Genomic DNA, 22,254 nt, shown 5'->3' with positions numbered 1-22,254 from the left:
TATTATTTTGAGATACGTCCCATCAATACCTAGTTTATTGAGAGTTTTAGCATGAAGGGATGTTGAATTTTGTCGAAGGCCTTTTCTGTATCTATTGAGATAATCATGTGGTTTTTGTCTTTGGTTCTGTTTAAATGATGGATTACATTTATTGATTTGCGTATGTTGAACCAGACTTGCATCTCAGGGATGAAGCGAACTTGATTGTGGTGGATAAGCTTTTTGATGTGCTGCCAGTATTTTATTGAGGATTTTTGCATCAATGTTCATCAGGGATATTGGTCTAAAATTCTCTTTTTGTTGTGTCTCTGCCAGGTTTTGGTATCAGGATGATGCTGGCCTCATAAAATGAGTTAGGGAGGATTCCCTCTTTTTCTGTTAATTGGAATAGTTTCAGAAGGAATGATACCAGCTCCTCTTTGTACCTCTGGTAGAATTAGGCTGTGAATCCGTCTGGTCCTGGACTTTTTTTTGGTTGGTAGGATATTAATTATTGCCTCAATTTCAGAGCCTGATCAAGATGGCCAAGTAGGAACAGCTCCAATCTACAGCCCCCAGCATGAATGATGTGGAAGATGGGTGATTTCTGCATTTCCAACTGAGCCTTTAAGAGAGTAGTGGTTCTCCCAGCACAGAGTTTGAGATCTGAGAATGGACAGACTGCCTCCTCAAGTGTGTCCCTGACCCTGGAGTAGCCTAACTGGGAGACACCTCCCAGTAGGGGCCGACTGACAACTCATACAGCCGGGTGCCCCTCTGAGATGAAGCTTCCAGAGGAAGGATCAGGCAGCAATATTGCAACATTTGCTGTTCTGCAATATTTGCTGTTCTGCAGCCTCCACTGGTGATACCCAAGCAAACAGGGTCTGGAATGGACCTCCAGCAAACTCCAACAGACCTGCAACTGAGGGTCCTGACTATTGGAAGGAAAACAAACAGAAAGGACATCCACACCAAAACCCCATCTGTACATCACCATCATCAAAGACAAAAGGTAGATAAAACCACAAAGATAGGGAGAAACCAGAGCAGAAAAACTGAAAATTCTAAAAATCAGAGTGCCTCTTCTCCTCGAAAGGAACACAGCTCCTCCCCAGCAATGGAACAAAACTGGACAGAGAATGACTTTGACAAGTTCAGAGAAAAAGGCTTCAGACAATCTGTGATAACAAACTTCTCCAAGCTAAAGGAGGATGTTTGAACCCATTGCAAAGAAGCTAAAAACCTTGAAAAAAGATTAGACAAATGGCTAACTAGAATAAACAGCATAGAGAAGACTTTAATGAGCTGAAAACCATGGCATGAGAACTACGGGATGCATGCACAAGCTTCAGTAGCCGATTCGATCAAGTGGAAGAAAGGGTATCAGTGATTGAAGATCAAATGAATGAAATGAAGTGAGAAGAGAAGTTTAGAGAAAAAAGAGTAAAAAGAAACGAACAAAGTCTCCAAGAAACATGGGACTATGTGAAAAGACCAAATCTGACTGAAAAAGACAAGTCTGATTGGTGTACCTGAAAATGGCGGGAACAATGGAACCAAGTTGGAAAATACTCCTCAGGATATTACCCAGGAGAACTTGCCCAACCTAGCAAGACAGGCCAACATTCAAATTCAGGAAACACAGAGAATGCCACAAAGATACTCCTCGAGAAGAGCAACTCCAAGACACATAATTGTCAGTTTCACCAAAGTTAAAATGAAGGAAAAAATATTAAGGGCAGCCAGAGAGAAAGATTGGGTTACCCACAAAGGGAAGCCCATCAGACTAACAGCAGATCTCTCAGCAGAAACCCTACAAGCCAGAAGAGAGTGGGGGCTAATATTCAACATTCTTAAAGAAAAGAATTTTCAACCCAGAATTTCATATCCAGCCAAACTAAGCTTCATAAGTGAAGGAGAAATAAGATCCTTTACAGACAAGCAAATGCTGAGAGATTTTGTCACCACCAGGCCTGCCTTACAAGAGCTCTTGAAGGAAGTACTAAACACGGAAAGGAACAACTGGTACCAGCCACTGCAAAAACATGCCAAATTGTAAAGACCATCGATGCTAGGAAGAAACTGCATCAACTAACAAGCAAAATAACCAGCTAACATCAGAATGACAGGATCAAATTCACAAATAATAATATTAACCTTAAATGTAAATGGGTTAAATGCTCCAATTAAAAGATGCAGACTGGCAAATTGGATAGAGTCAAGACCCATCAGTGTGCTGTATTCAGGAGACCCATCTCACATGCAGAGACACACACAGGCTCAAAATAAAGGGATGGAGGAAGATCTGACAAGCAAATGAAAAGAAAAAAAAAAAAAAAACCAGGGGTTGCAATCCTAGTCTCTGATAAAACAGACTTTAAACCAACAAGGATCAAAAGAGATGAAGAAGGCCATTACATAATGGTAAAGGGATCAATTCAACAAAAAAAGCTAACTATCCTAAATATATATGCACCCAATACAGGAGCACCCAGATTCATAAAGCAAGTCCTTAGAGACCTACAAAGAGACTTAGATTCCCACACAATAATAATGGGAGACTTTAACACCCCACTGTCATCATTAGACAGATCAATGAGACAGAAAGTTAACAAGGATATCCAGGAATTGAACTCAGCTCTGCACCGAGTGGACCTAATAGACATCTACAGAACTCTCCACCCTAAATCAACAGAATATACATTCTTCTCAGTACCACATCGCACTTATTCCAAAATTGACCACATAGTTGGAAGTTAAGCACTCCACAGCAAATGTAAAAGCACAGAAATTATAACAAACTGTCTCTCAGACCACAGTGCAATCAAACTAGAATTCAGTATTAAGAAACTCACTCAAAATCGCTCAGCTACATGGAAACTGAATAACCTGCTCCTGAATGACTACTGGGTACATAGCGAAATGAAGGCAGAAATAAAGATGTTCTTTGAAACCAATGAGAACAAAGACACAACATACCAGAATCTCTGGGACACATTTAAAGCAGTGTGTAGAGGGAAATTTATAGCACTAAATGCCCACAAGAGAAAGCAGGAAAGATCTAAAACTGACACCCTAACATTACAACTAAAAGAACTAGAGAAGCAAGAGCAAACACATTCAAAAGCTAGCAGAAGGCAAGAAATAACTAAGATCAGAGCAGAACTGAAGGAGATAGAGACACAAAAAAACCCTTCCAAAAAATCAATGAATCCAGGAGCTGGTGTTTTGAAAAGATCAACAAAATTGATAGACTGCTGGCAAGACTAATAAAGAAGAAAAGAGAGAAGAATCAAATAGATGCAATAAAAAATGATATCACCACCGATCCTACAGAAATACAAACTACCATCAGAGAATACTGTAAACACCTCTACACAAATAAACTAGAAAATCTAGAAGAAATGGATAAATTCCTGGACACATACACCCTCCCAAGACTAAACCAGGAAGAAGTGGAATCCCTGAATAAGTAACTTACTTCCTAAAAGCCAGAGGCAACCTTTTGCTCTAGCCTACTCAAACGGACTTCCACATAACATACTATGATCACAGGAGTGACATCTTTTACCATACCCTATTAGTTAGAAGCAAGTCACAGTCTCTGTCTGCATGCAAAAGGAGAGGATTACAATGGGGACACCAGGACGCAAAAAATCACTGGGTCATCTTGAGGTGTATATGACTACACTAGAGGAAAATTCCTCTTCACTCAGGTGATCTGGGAACATCATGCTCACTTGAACAGCACAGGCTGGATGCCCCTGCTCTACATCTCAACTTTAGCCCCTGGATGGAGCTCAAGCCTTGGGCACAGCATGGTCACTCAAACTACTTTTGAGGGTGATATGCCTAACACAGGATGAGGTGACAGACCATACCTTCTCTGAAACATCCTCCTCATTCTAATCCCCATCTTTGCCCATCTCTAAATGCAAAGTGCTTTTGCCATGCCTAGTCAAACTCCCTTGTGCTTGCAAACACCAGGACTTTGCAGGGAGCCCCAAAGACTGGTTAATAACTTGTGTGTAGACCTGAGCTAGGCTGCAGCTTATCTCAAGATAGACGGGTCAGGTCTGGGAGCAAAGGCACAATTCTCAGTACGGTGAATCCCAGTGGGCTGCTTCCACTGACGCTCATTCTAACCCCCTGCCAGACCTCAGCCAATTTTCAGACTGGAGTCCCTTGGTTGAAGGGGTGGGACTTTCAGCATTGCCATAATATGTACAGTAAATATTCTTATAAAATGTGTCCTGTTCCCCAGTGGTACTCATCTAGGTATATGTAGTCCTCACCGGCAACTCAAGTGAGGCATCAAGGCTGAGGGCACTCCTAAGAGTTTGGGGAATTAATTCCAAGAGGAAGAAGCAGGGTGATCCTACCCTGAAAGTGCAGCTGAGAATTTTCCTCTGGGAGATAATGGTCTTCTCTGTATTTAAAACCAATGCTAGAGAGGCTAGAATACAAGCAAATCCATCTAAAGCTCTTTGTTCCAGGACTATAAAGACTGTTCTGAATTTGGAGATACTGGAAGAAAGCTCAGAGTCACAGGCTTCGGGTGAGAATCAAATTGGATAGCCTACATGAAAGAGCTCTGCAGGGTTCTCAACTGCGTACCACCACCAGTAGTCAGACAGCCTTAGTCTGGCTGTAGACATAGAAAACTCTTAATAGAACAGCAAATGTTTATTTTATTTTATTTATTTTTTTTTTTTTGGGACGGAGTCTCGCTCTGTTGCCCGGGCTGGAGTGCAGTGGCCGGATCTCAGCTCACTGCAAGCTCCGCCTCCCGGGTTTACACCATTCTCCTGCCTCAGCCTCCCAAGTAGCTGGGACTACAGGCGCCCGCCACCTCGCCCAGCTAGTTTTTTGTATTTTTTAGTAGAGATGGGGTTTCACCGTGTTAGCCAGGATGGTCTCGATCTCCTGACCTCGTGACCCACCCGCCTCGGCCTCCCAAAGTGCTGGGATTACAGGCTTGAGCCACCGTGCCCGGCCCAGCAAATGTTTATTTTTTAAAGGAGAAAAACCAAAGAAGGTTAGCAGGAGGAAGCCCTGCCCCAGACACAATACTTAGAGGAACACAAGCATTGTGTGAGGGAGAAAAGACTTTAAGTAAGAAAGGTGTTGTCCCTCCCAAATTTCAATCATCCAAAACTTAGAACTCAAAAGGCCCCTGAATGCGTCATAAAGAGGATGGCCATGCAGGACAAGGTGATGAGGGTGTGGATGGATATCTGCTTCTCCAGGGTTGCTCACCTCAGGCAGACAGAAGGGCCAGGGCAGCCATCGGTGCTATAGTGGTTATTGGTTTTGCCTACCACAGGCAGGCACTGAAACAGGAGAAGGGACAGAAACACATGCTGGGTGCCAACCTGCAGGAGAAAGTACAGAGGGTAGAAAAGCAAAAGCATCTTCTCTGGTGGAAGTTCAGGATGACTTTCTTTGGGGAGGTGGTGTGTTCCTGGATTCCCACCATGTAGCCCTTCTCCACTTCACCTGCTCCCAGGTCCACTCATTCCTGTTCACCTTGCTTATGCCAAAGCTAAGCCATGAATTCCATAAGGAAGAATAGGACTATGAAGAGAAAGAAGTATCAAATTCCCGTTACGGGATTGCCAAAATTTTTTTCAAAATACTCCATCAAGCAAGGATAGGTGATTTTGCCAGGGCACTGGGAATCTTCATGGGTGGGGGTCCAAGGCATATGGTACCCCACCACTTCATACATGGCAATTAAACCAAACCACAGCTGCTGCCCCAATGTAGTAGCCAGATTTGTCACTGGCCACAGAGTACAGTACAGAGATCAGTGCAGTCACTGCCGCTGCAGTCATCTCCTTTGACTCTCAGGGGACCAGTGGAATCTAAGACCAGGAGAACTCTGACAGCACCTTAGGAGGAAAAGAAAGGCAAAGAGAGTTCAGGGTCAGAAAGGAAGAGAAGTTGCCAAGAATTCTAAGCACATCCAAGAAGCCTGCTCAAGTTTTAGATCCATCACGGGCTCTCAGTTTCATATCTCTACAGCCAACCTAAGCAAGAAGTGTTTGTGTTCCCATGATGCAGTTCTTCCTCTCTCTCTGTTTCAGCCTGTAATAAATTAGGCTGTCCACCTCTGGACACCACACAGCCCAACTGTATTATAATTACATTTGTAGATCTTACCTCTCCTCTTCCTAAAGGTGAGGAATCAAGCCTTATTCACATTTGCAATGCACATATCATCCAGCAGAGCATTACATCTAATAAGGAACTAACTATGCTTGATAAATGAATGCATGAATGAGAGAAGGAACAAATATATGAATTTAACAATTTTTCCCTTTTTTTCAACTTTTAGATTAAGGGTATCCATGTGCAGGTTTGTTTCACGAGTAAATTATGGGTCACCAAAGTTTGGTGTATGAATGATCCCTTCACTCAGGCACTGAGTGCATGATAGGCAGCTTTTCCACACTTACTTCCTCTCCCACCCCCTCCCTCTAGTAGCCCCCAGTGTTTATTGCTCCCATCTTTATGGTCATGTGTACTCAATGTTAAACTCCCATTTATAAGTGAGGACATGTGATATTTGGTTTTCTGTTCCTGCATTAATTCACTCTGGATAATGGCCTCCAGCTGCATCCATGTTGCCGCAGAGGATATGATTTTGCTTTTTTTAACAGCTGCATGGTATTTCATGGTGTGTATATACCACATTTTCTTTCTCCAGTTCACTGTTGGTGGGCATCTACGTTGATTCCATGTCTTTGCTATTGTGACTAGTGTTGCAACAAACATATGAGTACGTGTGTCTTTTTTGAGGAATGATTTATTTTCCTTTGGGTATACACTCAGTAGTGGAATTGCTTGGTCCAATGGTAAGTCCAAGCTCTTTGGGAAATCTCTAAACTGCTTTCCACAGTGGGTGAACTAACTTACATTCCCACCAACAGTGTATAAAGATTCCCTTTTCTCCATAATGTCACTAACATCTATTATTTTCTGTCTTTTTAATAACAGCCATTCTGACTGGTGTGGGATAGTATCTCCTTGTGGTTTTAATTTGGATTTCTCTAACGATTAGTGATGTTGATTCTTTTTTTCATATATTTGTTGGCTGCATATATGTCTTCTTTTAAGAAGCATCTGTTCACGTCCTTTGCCCACTTTTTATTGGCGATATTTTTGCTCATTGATTTGTTAAGTTCCTTTTAGATTCTGGATATTAGACCTTTGTTGGTTGCATAGTTTGCAAATGTTTTCTTTCATTCTGTAGGTTGTCTGTGTGTTGACAGTTTATTTTGCTGAGCAGAAGCTCTTTAATTAGGCCCCACTTGTCCATTTTTGACTTTGTTACAATTGCTTTTGTGAGCTTAGTCATAAATTATTTGCTAAGGCTGGTGTCCAGAATGGTGTATCCCAGTTTTTCTTCTATGATTTTTATAGTTTTAGCTCTTACATTTAAGTCTTTAATCCATCTTGAGTTAATTTTTGTATGTGATGTAATTTTTTTTTTTTTTTTTGAGATGGAGTCTCACTCTGTCCCCCTGGTTGGAGTGCAGTGGCGCGATCTCAGCTCACTGCAAGCTCTGCCTCCCAGGTTCCTGCCATTCTCCTGCCTCAGCCTCCCAAGTAGCTGGGACTACAGGCGCCCACCACCGCACCCAGCTAATTTTTTGCATTTTTAGTAGAGACGGGGTTTCACCGTGGTCTCGAACTCCTGACCTGTGATCCGCCTGCCTCATGATGTAATTTTGTATGTTATGTGATTTTTGTATGTGATGTAGGAGTCCAGTTTCACTCCTCTGCATATAGCTAACCAGTTATCCCAGCATAACTTATTGAGTGAAGAGTCCTTTCCTCTTTGGTTGTTGTTGTCAACTTTGTTGAAGATCAGATGGTTGTAGGTGTGTGGCTTTGGGGCATAGGGGTTCTCTATCCTGTTCCAGTGGTCTGGGTATCTATTTTTCTATGAGTACCATACTGTTTTGGTGACAGACTGGTAGTATGATGCCTCTAGCTTTGTTCTTTTTGCTTAAAATTGCTTTGGCTATTTGGGCTCCTTTTTGGTTCCATAAGAATTGTAGCATAGCTTTTCATAATTCTGTGAAAAATGGTGGTGGTTTGACAGCTTTGGGCAGTATGGTCATTTTAACAATATTGATTTTTCCAATTCATGAGCATGGGATATTTTTCCATTTGTTTGTGTTACCTGTGATTTCTTCTAGCAGTGTTTTGTAGTTCTCTTTGTAAAGAGCTTTCACCTCCTTGGTTAGATGTATTCCAAGGTGGGTTTGTGTTTGTGTGTGTGTGTGTGTGTGTGTATTACAAATGGGACTGCATTCTTGATTTGGCCCTCAGCTTGAATGTTATTGGTGTATAGAAATGCTACTGATTAGGAGCCCGGCACGGTGGCTCACTCCTGTAATCCCAGCACTTTGGGAGGCCGAAGCGGGCAGATCACGAGGTCAGGAGATCGAGACTATCCTGGCCAATACGGTGAAACCCTGTCTCTACTAAAAATACAAAAAATTAGCTGGGCATGGTGGCAGGCGCCTCTAGTCCCAGCTACTTAGGAGGCTGAGGCAGGAGAATGGCGTGAACCCAGGAGGCGGAGCTTGCAGTGAGTTGAGATCGCGCCACTGCACTCCAGCCTGGGTGACAGAGCAAGACTCCATCTCAAAAAAAAAAAAAAAACAAAGATTAAAAGAAATGCTACCGATTAGGCCAGGCGCGGTGGCTCATGCCTGTAACCCCAGCACTTTGGGAGGCTGAGGTGGGCGGATCACAAGGTCAAGAGATCAAGACCATCCTGGCCAACATGGTGAAACCCGGTCTCTACTAAAAATAGAAAAATCAGCTTGGGCGCACATCGGTAATCCCAGCTACTCGGGAGGCTGAGGCAGGAGAATCACTTGAACCTGGGAGGCAGAGGTTGCAGTGAGCCGAGATGGTGCCACCGCACTCCAGCCTGGTGAGAGAACAACAGTCCATCTAAAAAAAGAAAGAAATGCTACTGATTTTTGTACATTGATTTTGTACCCTGAAATTTTACTGAAGTTATTTATCAGCTCTGGGAGCCTTTTGGCGGTGTCTTTAGGGTTTTCTAGGTATAGAATCATATCATCAGTGAAGAGAGATAATTTCACATCTTCTCTTCCTATTAGGATGCCATTTATCTCTTTCTCTTGCCTGATTGCTCTGTCTGGGACTTTCAGTACTATGTTGAATAGGAGTGGTGAGAGTGGACATCCTTGTCTTACATCAGTTTCTAAGGGGAATGCTTCCAGCTTTTTTTCATTTAGTATAATGTTGGTTGTGCGTTCGTCATAGATGGCTCTTATTATTTTGAGGTACGTTCCTTCAATGCCTAGTTTGGTGAGGGTTTTTATCATGAAAGTACGTTGAATTTTACCCACGGCATTTCCTGTGTCTATTGAGATGATCATATGGTTTTTGTTTTTAATTGTTTATGTAGTGAATTACATTTATTGATTTGCATATGTTGAAACAGCCTTACCTCCCAGGAACAAAGGCCACTGATCATGGTGAATTAACCTTTTGATGTGCTGCTGGATTTGATTTGCTAGTATTTTGTTGAGGATTTTTGTGCCTATGTTCATCAAAAATATTGGCCTGTAGTTTTCTTTCTTTGTTGTGATCTTTGCCAGATTTGGGTATCAGGATCATGCTGGCTTCACAGAATGAGTTAGGAAGGGGTCTCTTCTCAATTTTTTGGAATAGTTTCAACAGGATTGGTACCTACTTTTCTTGTATGTCTGCTAAAATTCAGCTATGAATCCATTAGGTCAGAGGCTTTTTTGTTTGGTAAGTTTTTTCTGACTCAATTTCAGAACTTGGCATTGGTCTGTGAAGCGTTTTGATTTCTTCCTAATGAAATTTTGGGAGGTTATGTATTTCCAGGAATTTTTCCACTTCCTCTAAATTTTCTACTTTGCGTATAGTAAATAGAGGTGTTCCCTCTATGCAAATAAACTAGAAAACCTAGAAGAAATGGATAATTTCCTGGACGCTTACACTCTCCCAAGACTAAACCAGGAAGAAGTTGAATCCCTGAACAGACCAATAGCAGACTCTGAAATTGAGGCAAAAATTAATAGCCTACCAACTAAAAAAAGTCCAGGACCAGCCAGATTCACAGCCGAATTCTACCAGAGGTACAAAGAGGAGTTGGTACCATTCCTTCTGAAACTATTCCAATCAATAGACCAAGAGGGAATCCTCCCTAACTCATTTCACGAGGCCAACATCATCGTGATACCAAAGCCTGACAGAGATACAACAAAAAAAGAGAATTTTAGACCAATATCCCTGATGAACATCGATGCAAAAATCCTCAATAAAATACTGGCAAACCGAATCCAGCAGCACATCAAAAACCTTATCCACCATGATCAGGGATCAGCCATGATCCCTGGGATGCAAGGCTGGTTCAACATATGCAAATCAATAAATGTAATCCAGCATATAAACAGAACCAAAGACAAAAACCACATGATTATCTCAATAGATGCAGAAAAGGCCTTCGACAAAATTCAACAGCCCTTCATGCTAAAAACTCTCAATAAATTCGGTATTGATGGAACATATCTCAAAATAATAAGAGCTATTTATGACAAACCCACAGCCAATATCATACTGAATGGGCAAAAACTGGAAGCATTCCCTTCGAAAACTGGCACAAGACAGGGATGCCCTCTCTCACCACTCCTATTCAACATAGTGTTGGAAGTTCTGGCTAGAGCAATCAGGTAAGAGAAAGAAATAAAGGGTATTCAGTTAGGAAAAGAAGAAGTCAAATTGTCCCTGTTTGCAGATGACATGATTGTATATTTAGAAAACCCCATTGTCTCAGCCCAAAATCTCCTTAAGCTGATAAGCAACTTCAGCAAAGTCTCAGGATACAAAATCAATGTGCAAAAATCACAAGCATTCTTATACACCAGTAACAGACAAACAGAGAGCCAAATCATGAATGAACTCCCATTCACAATAGCTTCAAAGAGAATAAAATACCTAGGAATCCAACTTACAAGGGATGTAAAGGACCTCTTCAAGGATAACTACAAACCACTCCTCAGTGAAATAAAAGAAGACACAAACAAATGGAAGAAAATTCCATGCTCATGGATAGGAAGAATCAATATCATGAAAATGGCCATACTGCCCATGGTAATTTATACATTCAATGCCATCCCCATCAAGCTACCAATGACTTTCTTCACAGAATTGGAAAAAACTGCTTTAAAGTTCATATGGAACCAAAAAAGACCCCACATTGCCAAGACAATCCTAAGCAAAAAGAACAAAGCGGGAGGCATCACGCTACCTGACTTCAAACTACACTACAAGGCTACAGTAACCAAAACAGCATGGTACTGGTATCAAAACAGAGATATAGACCAATGGAACAGAACAGAGTCCTCAGAAATAATAATACCACACATCTACAGCCATCTGATCTTTGACAAACCTGACAAAAACAAGAAATGGGGAAAGAATTCCCTATTTAATAAATGGTGCTGGGAAAATTGGCTAGCCATAAGTAGAAAGTTGAAACTGGATCCTTTCCTTACTCCTTATAGGAAAATTAATTCAAGATGGATTAGAGACTTAAATGTTAGACCCAAAACCATAAAAACCCTAGAGGAAAACCTAGGTAATACCATTCAGAGCACAGGCATGGGCAAGGACTTCATGTCTAAAACACCAAAAGCAAGAGCAACAAAAGCCAAAATTGACAAATGGGATCTAATTAAATTAAAGAACTTCTGTATAGCAAAAGAAACTATCATCAGAGTGAACAGGCAACCTATAGAATGGGAAAAGATTTTTGCAACCTACTCATCTGACAAAGGGCTAATATCCAGAACCTATAAAGAACTCAATCAAATTTACAAGAAAAAAACAAACAACCCCATCAAAAAGTGGGCAAAGGATATGAACAGACACTTCTCAAAAGAAGACATTCATACAGCCAACAGACACATGAAAAAATGCTCATCATCACTGGCCATCAGAGAAATGCAAATCAAAACCACAATGAGATACCATTTCACACCAGTTAGAATGGCAATCATTAAAAAATCAGGAAACAACAGGTGCTGGAGAGGATGTGGAGAAATAGGAACACTTTTATACTGTTGGTGGGACTGTAAACTAGTTCAACCATTGTGGAAAACAGTGTGGCGATTCCTCAAGGGTCTAGAACTAGAAATACCATTTGACCCAGCCATCCCATTACTGGGGGATATACCCAAAGGATTATAAGTCATGCTGCTATAAAGACACATGCACACATGTGTTTATTGTGGCACTATTCACAATAGCAAGGACTTGGACTCAACCCAAATGTCCATCAGTGATGGACTGGATTGAGAAAATGTGGCACATATACACCATGGAATACTATGCAGCCATAAAAAAGGATGAGTTCGTGTCCTTTGTGGGGACATGGATGCAGCTGGAGACCATCATTCTCAGCAAACTATGGCAAGAACAGAAAACCAAATACCACATGTTCTCACTCATAGGTGGGAACTGAACAATGAGATCACTTGGACACAGGAAGGGGAACATCACACACCAGGTCCTATTGTGGGGAGGGGGGAGGGGAGAGGGATAGCATTAGGAGATATACCTAATGTAAATGACGAGTTAATGGGTGCAGCACACCAACGTGGTACATGCATACATATGTAACAAACCTGCACATTGTGCACATGTACCCTAGAACTTAAAGTATAATTTTTTTAAAAAGCAGCTTTTTTTTTGTTAACTCCATTATATGCTTTAAATAATAAGGACTATAGAGGATTTTACTAAGTAGCTTCATAGTTGCTAATCTGAGCTACAAGAGACCAAAGAGATTTAATAGGTTCTTAATATGATACAAATACTATGGCAATTTCTCAAGATGAATAATAGCAAAAAGAAAAGGAGATGACATTTGTGATTGAAATTAAAGAATGCAAGGATCTGCAAAAGGAAAGAAATTGTGTGAATCAGTGAATGGTGGCAGAGTCTCAATAGTTCACGAGCAGCAGGAAACACAGAAGCATCAGTGCCGCACAGGACTACCCTGAGAGAAATCATCATGGTCCATTTGGCTGACTTCACTTGTTGGAGTGACAGGAGTCTAAATAAGAGATAAATTTAATTTATTTTAAATGTGGCCAACCTTAGTATTTTAAATATGATTTTATTTTTCCATTAGTTGTTATTTATTGCATATATGTCATGTGATACAAATTTTTTTTCCTGTTTAAATATTTGGAAGTGTATTTATGTTATTTTTTCCACTATACTTGTTTTTTAAATTTAAACTTTTATTTTAGATAAAGAGGGTACATGTGCAGATTTGTCACATGGGAATATTGCAATCCCATCACCCTGATAGTGAGTATAGCCATCGACAGGTAGTTTTTGAACCCACCCCCCTGCTACCCTCTCAGAGTCCACAGTCTCTACTGTTCCCATATTTATGTCTATGTGTGTTCAGTGTTTACCTCCCACTTATAAGTGAAAACATGGTGTATGTAACTGCTTTCTGTTCCTGCATGAATTTGCTTAGGGTTATCGCCTCCAGCTCCATTCATGTTGCTGCAAAGGACATGATTCTATTCTTTTTTGTGGCTGTATAGTATTCCGGGGTGTATATGTACCACATTTTCTTCATCCAGTCTACCATTGCTGGGTACCTGGGTTGATTCCACGTCTTTGCTAGTGTGAATAGCACAGCAATAAACACACAACTGCAAAAAAAAAAAAAAAAAAAGAAAGAAAGAAAGAAAGAAAATAGAGGCGTTCATAATAGTCTGAGGATTTTTTATATTTCTGTGGGATTAGTTGTAACATCACCTTTGTCATTTCTGATTGTGCTTATTTGGGGTTTCTCTCTTTACCTTTGTTAATCCACCTAATGGTCTATCAATCTTGTTGATTTCTTCAAAGAACAAGCTTTTGTTTGTAGTGAGTCTTTGTACGGATTTTGGGGTCTCAATTTCGTCCAGATATGCTCTGATTTTGGTTATTTCTTTTCTTCTGCTAGCTTTGGGTTCAGTCTGTTCTTGTTTCTCTAGGTGCAATATTAAGTTGTTAATCTGACATTTTTCTAACCTTCTTGATACAGGTGTTTCCTGCTATAAACTTTCCTCTTATCACTGTGTTAGTTGCATCCCAGAGATTTTGGTATGTTGTGTCTCTATTCTCAGGCCCTGTTAACCACTGTTCTACCTTCTATAGTCAAATTCAGAAGAATTTCACTTGAATTTGACTGCTCTAGGTACATCATATAAGTGAAATCATAGAATATTTATCTTATTATGACTAATTTATTTCTCTTAGCGTGTCCTCAAGCTTCATTCAGGTTGTAGCATGCATCAGAAGTTTCTTCCCCTTAAAAGCTGAATAATGTTCCACACTAAGTATATATCACGTTCTATTTGTCCATTCATCAATCACTGCACGTTTGGGTTGTTTCTGCCTTTTGGCTATTGTAAATAAAATCTTCTATGGACCTAAGTGTACAAATATCTGTTGAAGTCCTTGCTTTTTGCTTATTTTGGGTAAATAACCAGAGAGGGAATTGCTGGATAACATGGTAAATCTATGTTTCATCTTTTGAGGAATCACTACACCATTTTTTCTTTTTAAGGCAGAGTCTCACTCTGTTGCCAGGCTGGAGTGCAGTAGTGAGAACTCGCTTGCTGCAACCTCCGCCTCCCAGGTTCAAGCAATTCTCCTGCCTCAGCCTCCCAAGTATCTGGGATTGCAGTCACGCGCCACCACCCCCAGCTACTTTTTGTATTTTCAGTAGAGACGGGGTTTCACCATGTTGGCCAGGCTGGTCTTGAACTCCTGACCTCAGGTGATCCGCCCGCCTCAACCTCCCAAAGTGCTGGGATTACAGGCGTGAGCCACTGCGCCTGGCCACACTGCACCATTTCTACAGCAGCCGCACCGTTTTACATTCATCCCAGCAATGCACAAGGGTTCAAATTTCTCCCCATCCTTGCCAACATGTTATTTGCTGGTTGTGTTTTCCTCAATAGCGCTTTTGGTTTTCATTGAAAAATGATCTCAGCTGGTGCTAAAGAGTCTCTTTAAAAGGTCCCTAAGACTCGGCATATTTTAAATTTACTCCCAAGGATCAGATCACCTTCAATCAGATCACAGGCGGAATCAGGAGGGCAGCCTCCAGAATGGGCTGGCTCTTGTTCCCTCTCCTCCTTAGGTCTCCTACTCAGACAACAACCTCTCCCCTCCCAACAACTGCTCCACCCTGCAGAATCTCCCAAGTAGCCCCATGAGCTGAGCTTCCCGCCTGTCTCTAAGTCTCCACTAATCACCACTCACAGAAAAGCAGGTGCAGGGGAGCCTGAAGGCCAAATCTCCACGAGTGTAGTAGGCAGGTGTTTATGGGATCAGGGGCCTGCTCTGAAGCCTGGGCAAAGGCCCTGGGGAGGCTCTTGTTGGGACCCATCTTTTTCCTTCCGTCTGCCCGTAGAGTCAGATGTGCAGCAGTCTGACCTGGAAAAGACAATCAGCAGGTCCCACAAGGATATCAGCACTGTTTCCATTTCTTTCAAACCTCCAACCCCCTCTCCCACACTCCCATCTCCTCTCATACTTTAAACTGAAAAAACAGAAACTGCCAGCCAGGAAGCGCTGGTTTTCTACCCTTCCAAACCCACAAACCTCCTTTTTCTTCCCCTTGTCACAAGGCGGAAATACTGTGACTCATCTCTTTGAAGGCCAGTCCCGGGGGCATTCCAGGCCTCAGCCCCAGGCCTCCTCAGTAGGCCCTGCACCATTCTTCAGCCCCCTCCCTCTAAATTCTCAATTTCTACCTCTCTACAGAGTCTTCCCATCTGCAGCCAAAGAGTGTCCCCCACCTGACCACCCATCGTCACCACAACACACCCTCTCTGTCCTCTTCACAGCCGAGCCCCTTGGCAGAGTGGACGCCGGCCTCCACGCTGCCTTCACCTCCTCGCCTCGGATTCACCCTCAACTGCTCCCACCTGGTGAGGTCCAACCTCCACCTTCTTCAGGCAGAAGCTGTGCTGCTGTAATTAAAGCAATAGGAATGACTAATTCACTGTTGTGCTTTGTTTTTATCTTGCCTGAAACAGCAGAGCTACATGTATAGTTAGACTAATTCTATTACGCTGGGTTCATGGTATATTTCTTTTCCTTTCCCCATAGTTTTAATGGTTTATGGTTTGATACCACAGATCGTAGTATCAGCTACCATAAAGTCTTTGGAGCTAGAAGTTCTAGAAAGACAAGGAGAGACACACCTGGTTCCGTTTGTATTTAACTCAAAAAGCAATTTCAAAGCCATGATGATATAAATTACAGCCCGATGTGTGAAAAAACAGTAGGTAGTCATTTAATCCTAAATCCCCAGTGATAGGCGTAGAGAAGCTCTCAATAAACGTTTGTCAAGTGTGTGGGTGAATGATACAAAGTCAAAAGCGGAAAGCCACAGATGTTACGTGCTTGACAAACAGCATGGGCAACTGTGCGTGCCTACCGACACACACCAGACACACGCACGGAGACGAAACAGGTGCAGCCTGGGAAACAGGTGCAGGCTGATTTCCTTTTTGATTTTGTTTTCTGTTTCTTGTTTAATAGCATCACAGGGATACAAGCTGGAGGGAGCGTGCCAGAGTGCTCTACACTACAATTCTACGCTCTCTGTGTTCCATTTGGTAGAAAACATGGTTTTGGTTCTCTGTTCCCACACCCCTTGATGGGAGGAGAGATAAGGTCTCCTTGCAAACACCCTGCCAGGCGGGAGCTGCGGGTATGGTCTCATCTTTGGAAAGTCTGCTGCTGGGGACTTCAAGGACGTTTCCTTCCTGAAGTTGCAGCAAATCCTACCAAGGCATTTCTGCACTGATGGATTATTCCCAGTGATTCATGGGCCAGCAGGTGGGGCTGCACCTGACCGGCCTTCTCTGTCCCACATAGCGTCAGCCTGGGAGTTCTTGCGTGAAGCCACAGTGGCCAGCAGCTGGGCTGAGCTGAGGGTCACTCCCACGATGCCCGCCTGGCCCATACACGCTTCCCCTTCCCTGACTGCTCTGGCTGGGACTTTCAGTACTGTGTTGAATAGGAGTGGTGAGCGTGGACACTTCCTAACTCAATGTCTTATCTTGAGTTTCTTCGTTGTATGGCAACTGGTGTCCCCAGAGACAGGATCTCTGTCACGGCACTGCTGCAGAAGCCACACGACCTCAATTCTGCGGTCTCAGACTCGGGGAAGGGAAAGGGACGCCGCCGCCCCTTGATAGGATACAAGACCTTCTTGCAAAAATCCTGCCAGATGGGAGCTGCAGGTGTGGTCATCTTTGGACACAATCTGCTGCTGGGCCTTTAAGGACGTTTCCTTCCGGGAGCTGCAGCAAAGCCTATTTCTAGGCACTCCTGCTTAGCAGGCAACCTGGTGAGCGGACTCTAAGAAGAGTTTCATGAAGCCCCCTGGATGTTCTTTTTAAATATCTCAGTTGACATGAACACAGAAATGAGCAGCTGGGTCTGGAGCAGGTGGAAGAGTAACCTGAGGTCATCCAGTGGCATGAAGCCCAGCCATGGTGGAGACCTTTATGGGACCCGCCCACCATGGGCTCTGGAATCTTGACCACAGCCCCCCACAGGGGATCCGAATCCACTTCTGTCTCTCTACAGCATTCCCTGGGGGTTTTATTTTTTCACTTGGAATTGCATAAACACTGTTTCAGTATAGTTATTTTTATTGTGGTAAAATATACATCACACAAAATTTACCATCTTACCCATTTTCGGCACACAACTCAGTGGCATTAAGCACATTCACATTGTTGGGTGACTGTCACCACCACCCATCCACAGAACATTCTCGTTTTCCCATTTAACACGAACCCTCTCCATTCCCTCCTTCCCCAGGCCCTGGCAAACATTGTTCCACTCTCTATCCCTGTGAATTGGATGACTCTAGGTACCTCTTAGAAGTGGATTCAGCCAGGCATGGTGGCCCATACCTGTAATCCCAGCACTTTGGGAAACTGAGGCGGGCAGATCCCCTGAGGTCAGGAGTTCGAGACCAGTCTCGCCCACATGGTGAAACCCCATCTACTAAAAATACAAAATTTAGCTGGGCATGGTGCTGCATGCCTGTAATTCCAGCTACTCGGGAGGATGAGGCAGGAGAATTGCTTGAACCTGGAAGGCGGAGGTTGCAGTGAGCTGAGATCAAGCCAGTGCACTCCAGCCTGGGCAACAGAGCAAGACTCTGTCTCAGAAAAGAAGAAGAAGGAGAAGGAGGAGGAGGAGAAGGAGAAGGAGGAGGAGATAATTCATACAATATTTGTTCTTTTGCGTCTGGCTTATTTCACTTCACATGATGTCCTCAAGGTTCATCCATGTTGTAGCACGTGTCAGAATTTCATCCCCTTTCAAGGGTAGGCAATATTCCATTGTATGAGTAGACCACATTGTTTATATATTCATTCATCAGTGAATGCTTGAGTGGTCTCTACCTTTGGGCTATTGCAAATAAGCCTCCTGTGAACATAGGAGCAGAAATATTAAAAATGATTCGTAGAGGAAAATTTATTCAGCCAGTACTTGAGCATCTGTTCTGGACCAGATGCTGTGCCAGCAACCACGATAAACAAGACTGTAGGCACAGCCAACCGTCTCTGGAGCTCAGAGCCTAAAGGGGACAGAGAATCAGTGTGGTGAGGTAACTGTCAGGACAGGAGGAACAGGTGCCCCATGGACACATGAAGTCTGTCCCAACTCCAAAAAAAAAGGCCTCAGAGGGTGGTGTGACTTGGAATCTGGGCTCTGAAAAGTGAGTCTGGGGCAATGGTGTGGGAGCAAACAGGTGTGGTCAAAGAAGGAGGCAGAAACCCAGAAGCATCTGAGTCTGAGGGTGAAATGTGTGGGTGGCATGCACCCAGGCCAAGGGACACATGGGGGTTAGAGTGGGTGGTGTCGGCCCTGTGAGCCTATTAGCAAGCTTGGGTTTATCTTAAAATCATAGAAGTCACTGAAACGTTTCAAGTAAGGAAGTGACAGGATCCAGTCTACATTGTATATGATCAGCCTGTCTGTGGTGTGAGTGCATTTGACTGGATGAAGGCAAAAGTTCAGACAGGAGGCTACTGTTCACAGCCAAGCCATCAAGGATGGAGGCCTGAGCTCATTGACTAGCAGGGAAGGAGACAAGGCACAGTTGGGGAGGTGACTGAATCCAGCAAGTGGGAGAGAAGGTGGCACTAAGGAAAGAAAGCCACAGGTAGTTATTAAACAGTGGAGTCAAGCATAAATCGAGGTGCAGTGAAATACTGACACTGTCGAGTGGGGTCTGGTGCTCATGTTCAGTTCTTCTCCAAGGACCTGGGGGGTATCTTGCTCTTTGGTCAGATTTTTCCTCATCAGCCTCATTCCCTGCAACCTGTTAGGCCTCCTGGATGATGCACATCCAAAGAGCTACCATTTTCAGAGCGTAATCTATGTCCTGTGAGACTCAAAACAGTCTATAATGAATCGATTTGTGTCCCCCTAAAATTAACATATGGAAACCCTGACCTTTAATATGACTACTTGAAGATAGGGCCTATAGGGAGTTATAAAGGTTAAATGAAGTTGTAAGCATGAGACCTTAATCTGATAGGACTGGTGTCCTTATAGGAAGAGGAACGGACATTACAGACGCCTTCCTCTGCATGTACACAGAGAAGAGACACCGTGAGGACACAGCAAGAAGGCAGCCATCCACAAGCCAGGAAGAGAGCCCTCCCCAGACAGCAACCCTGACAGCATCTGAATCTCAGACTTCCAGCCTCCAGAACTGGGAGAAAATGCATTTCTGTTGTTTAAGCCACCCAGTCTGTGGTATTCAGTATGACAGCCCAAGCAAGCTAATGCACAGTCTCAAGAGGTAGGCATTGTCATCCCCATTCATAGATGAGGAAACAGGCTCAGAGAGATTGACTTGACTCAGATCCACAGGTGGTAAGCTGCGCATCCGCTGCCCTGCAGTGGAGGCTTCCTTACAGCAAGCCTTTTGTTTTTGCAGAGAACTTTCTGGGCATATCTTTGAAGAACCACCCATTTAACAACTCTGTTTCTAAAGATCCAGCGGTGGCTCTGCATTTCAGCCAGCTGTGCAGATCCACACAACGATGAACCACAGGGCCTGCTCTGCAAGGTCGCCCCAGAGAAGGCTTCCCAGTCTCGGAGATGCAGAGATTTGCTGTACTTCCCTGTCCTCCTGCAATAGTGACATGGGTTTTCAGTCAGCTGTACACTTTTCAGCTGGAAAAGCGTGACTTCGTGGCTATGTAGGATCCCACATGAGTCCCCTGCACCTGTCTTCTGTAACTGCCATGCTGCAAAGTGCACAGAGGGGCCTTGCCTCCAGTCACCTTCCTGTGAGTGCCCTGCGCTCCCAATTGTCTGGCTACAAGTCCAGCGGGACATGAGCCTTACTGAAGCAAGCTTTGAAGTTTTAGTTTGAACCAGATGAAATTATGATTTTTAGAGGTAAAAACGATCAAATATCAGAAATTTCACATGAATCAATGTAATCAATGCAGCTGGCCCTCAATCCTGCCCCTTCCCTCTCATTCAATCCTCTCAGGCTGCCCTCAGATCACCCCAGATCTCTGGCTTCCTCCTCCCACCCTCCCTGGCGGGGTCCCCATGATGGACAGAGATGGACACCTGGGAGAGAAGTCCGCAAAGGAAGAGAGAGGAAATGGTCAGAGAGGTAGGAGGACAGCGTCAGGGCCCAGAACACATTACCCCAACGTATGGCCCCTTGGCCTCCTGAGTATTTTCTATGGAAGGAAATGGGGAAAATGGCAGGAGCCAGGATATTCTCTGACCCGCTCCTCCTTTCTCCCCTGAGCGTGGTCAGAAAGGAATTCTCTGACTTGCCTTGCCTGAAAGTAGGTCAGGAGACTCTCATTCCAGAGAGCTCCTGACTCGGTCCCCACACCCCCTTCTCCCCTCTGGCCTCATGAAGCCTCTGCTTAAGGGGGGCTCCATGTCCGTCTTTAGCATCTCAGGGTGAATTAATTCCCCCCTCTAAGGGCATTTTCATACGAAGCTTTGTTCTCTGTGACATAAGGGGAGAGGGATGTTTAGAGGAGCTGGGGGAGGAGACCCCAGGGGATTTCCTTGTCCCACAGATACATCTCTCCACATAGCAAACTACATGCAGAGCACCCAGCACAGTGCCCAGCACACAGTCAGTGCTCATGAAGCGTCGCTTCCCTCTGCCCACTGCCGTGGGTACAAACAACACACAGGGTGCCAAGCTTCAGCTTGGTGAAGAGAAGCATAGCCCGCTTTCCAGCTCCCGGGCCTTGTCCTCTGTGTCTCAGCTCAAGGCTAAAGCAGCTGAGGCCCTGGCGTTGCTTGTGCTGAGGATGGACCAGCAAGTCCTTTCCCAGTGGCCCCCAGAAGTGCTGTTGTCTGCCTGCTGCTGCTCTGCGTCTCCAGCTCCTCCCCCGCCCCGTGCCTCGCCAAAGCCCACTCCACTTCCCTCCCCTCCCAATCCTCCTGGAGCTCCTGCCTCTCATCTTTCCTTCCACTGCAGGGCGGGTGGTGATCTGTAGGCCTCCCCGAGAGAGAACTGCCCCTATCCTGCCTGAGAGGCACAAAGCCAGGGGCACTGATCCAGCTCTCAGCTCTGAGACGATGGACCAGGATCTTTCCCTGATGCCCTCAGGGGTCTGAGGATAAAGTGGGTCAGAAGCAAGACAGAGGGAGGCACTGAGCTGAGCGCAGATGGGAAAAGGAAGATCTTGTGGCCCAGAGCTAAACAAGACACAACCGTGTGAGCAGAAGACCCTGTCCCAGCAGGGAAAGGCACGTCCTGGTGTGGGAGGGTTGCAAACCCCTCTAGGTAGGCTCCCTGCCTGTGCCTTTACTCTAGGGAACTGGTGTCAGAATCAAGGGCACCATCAAAATAGGATGCCAGGGACATCTCAGCTGTGCCAAACAAATGCCTGAAGACCCAGCTATTGCAGCTGGGGGTGGGAGGGCAGCCTCCTCACAGGCCCACCCTGCCCTTTATGGCACAGTCCAGGACCCACTGTCAAAGCTGGCTCTTCCCAGTCTCAAAGCACTGTCTCGTCTGTTGCCTCATTTGTGACTCACAATAGGCCTCTGAGTCAGGCAGGACAAATGTCACTTCAATTTCATATAAAGGAAAACTAAGGCAAGGGGTGAGCTAAGTGACTTGGACCAGGGGATAAGTGA

The 22,254-nt window shown here is 44.2% G+C and overlaps 1 long non-coding RNA gene across 1 annotated transcript in view; it reads right to left on the bottom strand.

Annotated features, from left to right (window-relative positions):
* LOC105484119 (uncharacterized) overlaps positions 1 to 16,528 on the bottom strand; it is a 43,856-nt gene extending 27,328 nt beyond the window's left edge. The window contains exons 1-3 of the long non-coding RNA XR_988766.2: positions 16,290 to 16,528; positions 15,910 to 16,055; positions 15,343 to 15,516 (exon numbers count right to left, since the gene is read on the bottom strand). This is a non-coding gene — a long non-coding RNA (uncharacterized lncRNA). The remainder of the gene's footprint in view (positions 1 to 15,342; positions 15,517 to 15,909; positions 16,056 to 16,289) is intronic.
* Positions 16,529 to 22,254: the final 5,726 nt, after the last annotated feature.

Source organism: Macaca nemestrina, chromosome 10 (assembly GCF_043159975.1).
Source record: "Macaca nemestrina isolate mMacNem1 chromosome 10, mMacNem.hap1, whole genome shotgun sequence".
Classification (NCBI taxonomy): Eukaryota; Metazoa; Chordata; class Mammalia; order Primates; family Cercopithecidae; genus Macaca; species Macaca nemestrina.
The sequence above is the reverse complement of the archived record's forward strand: the minus strand, read 5'-3'. Positions and strand labels throughout refer to the sequence as shown.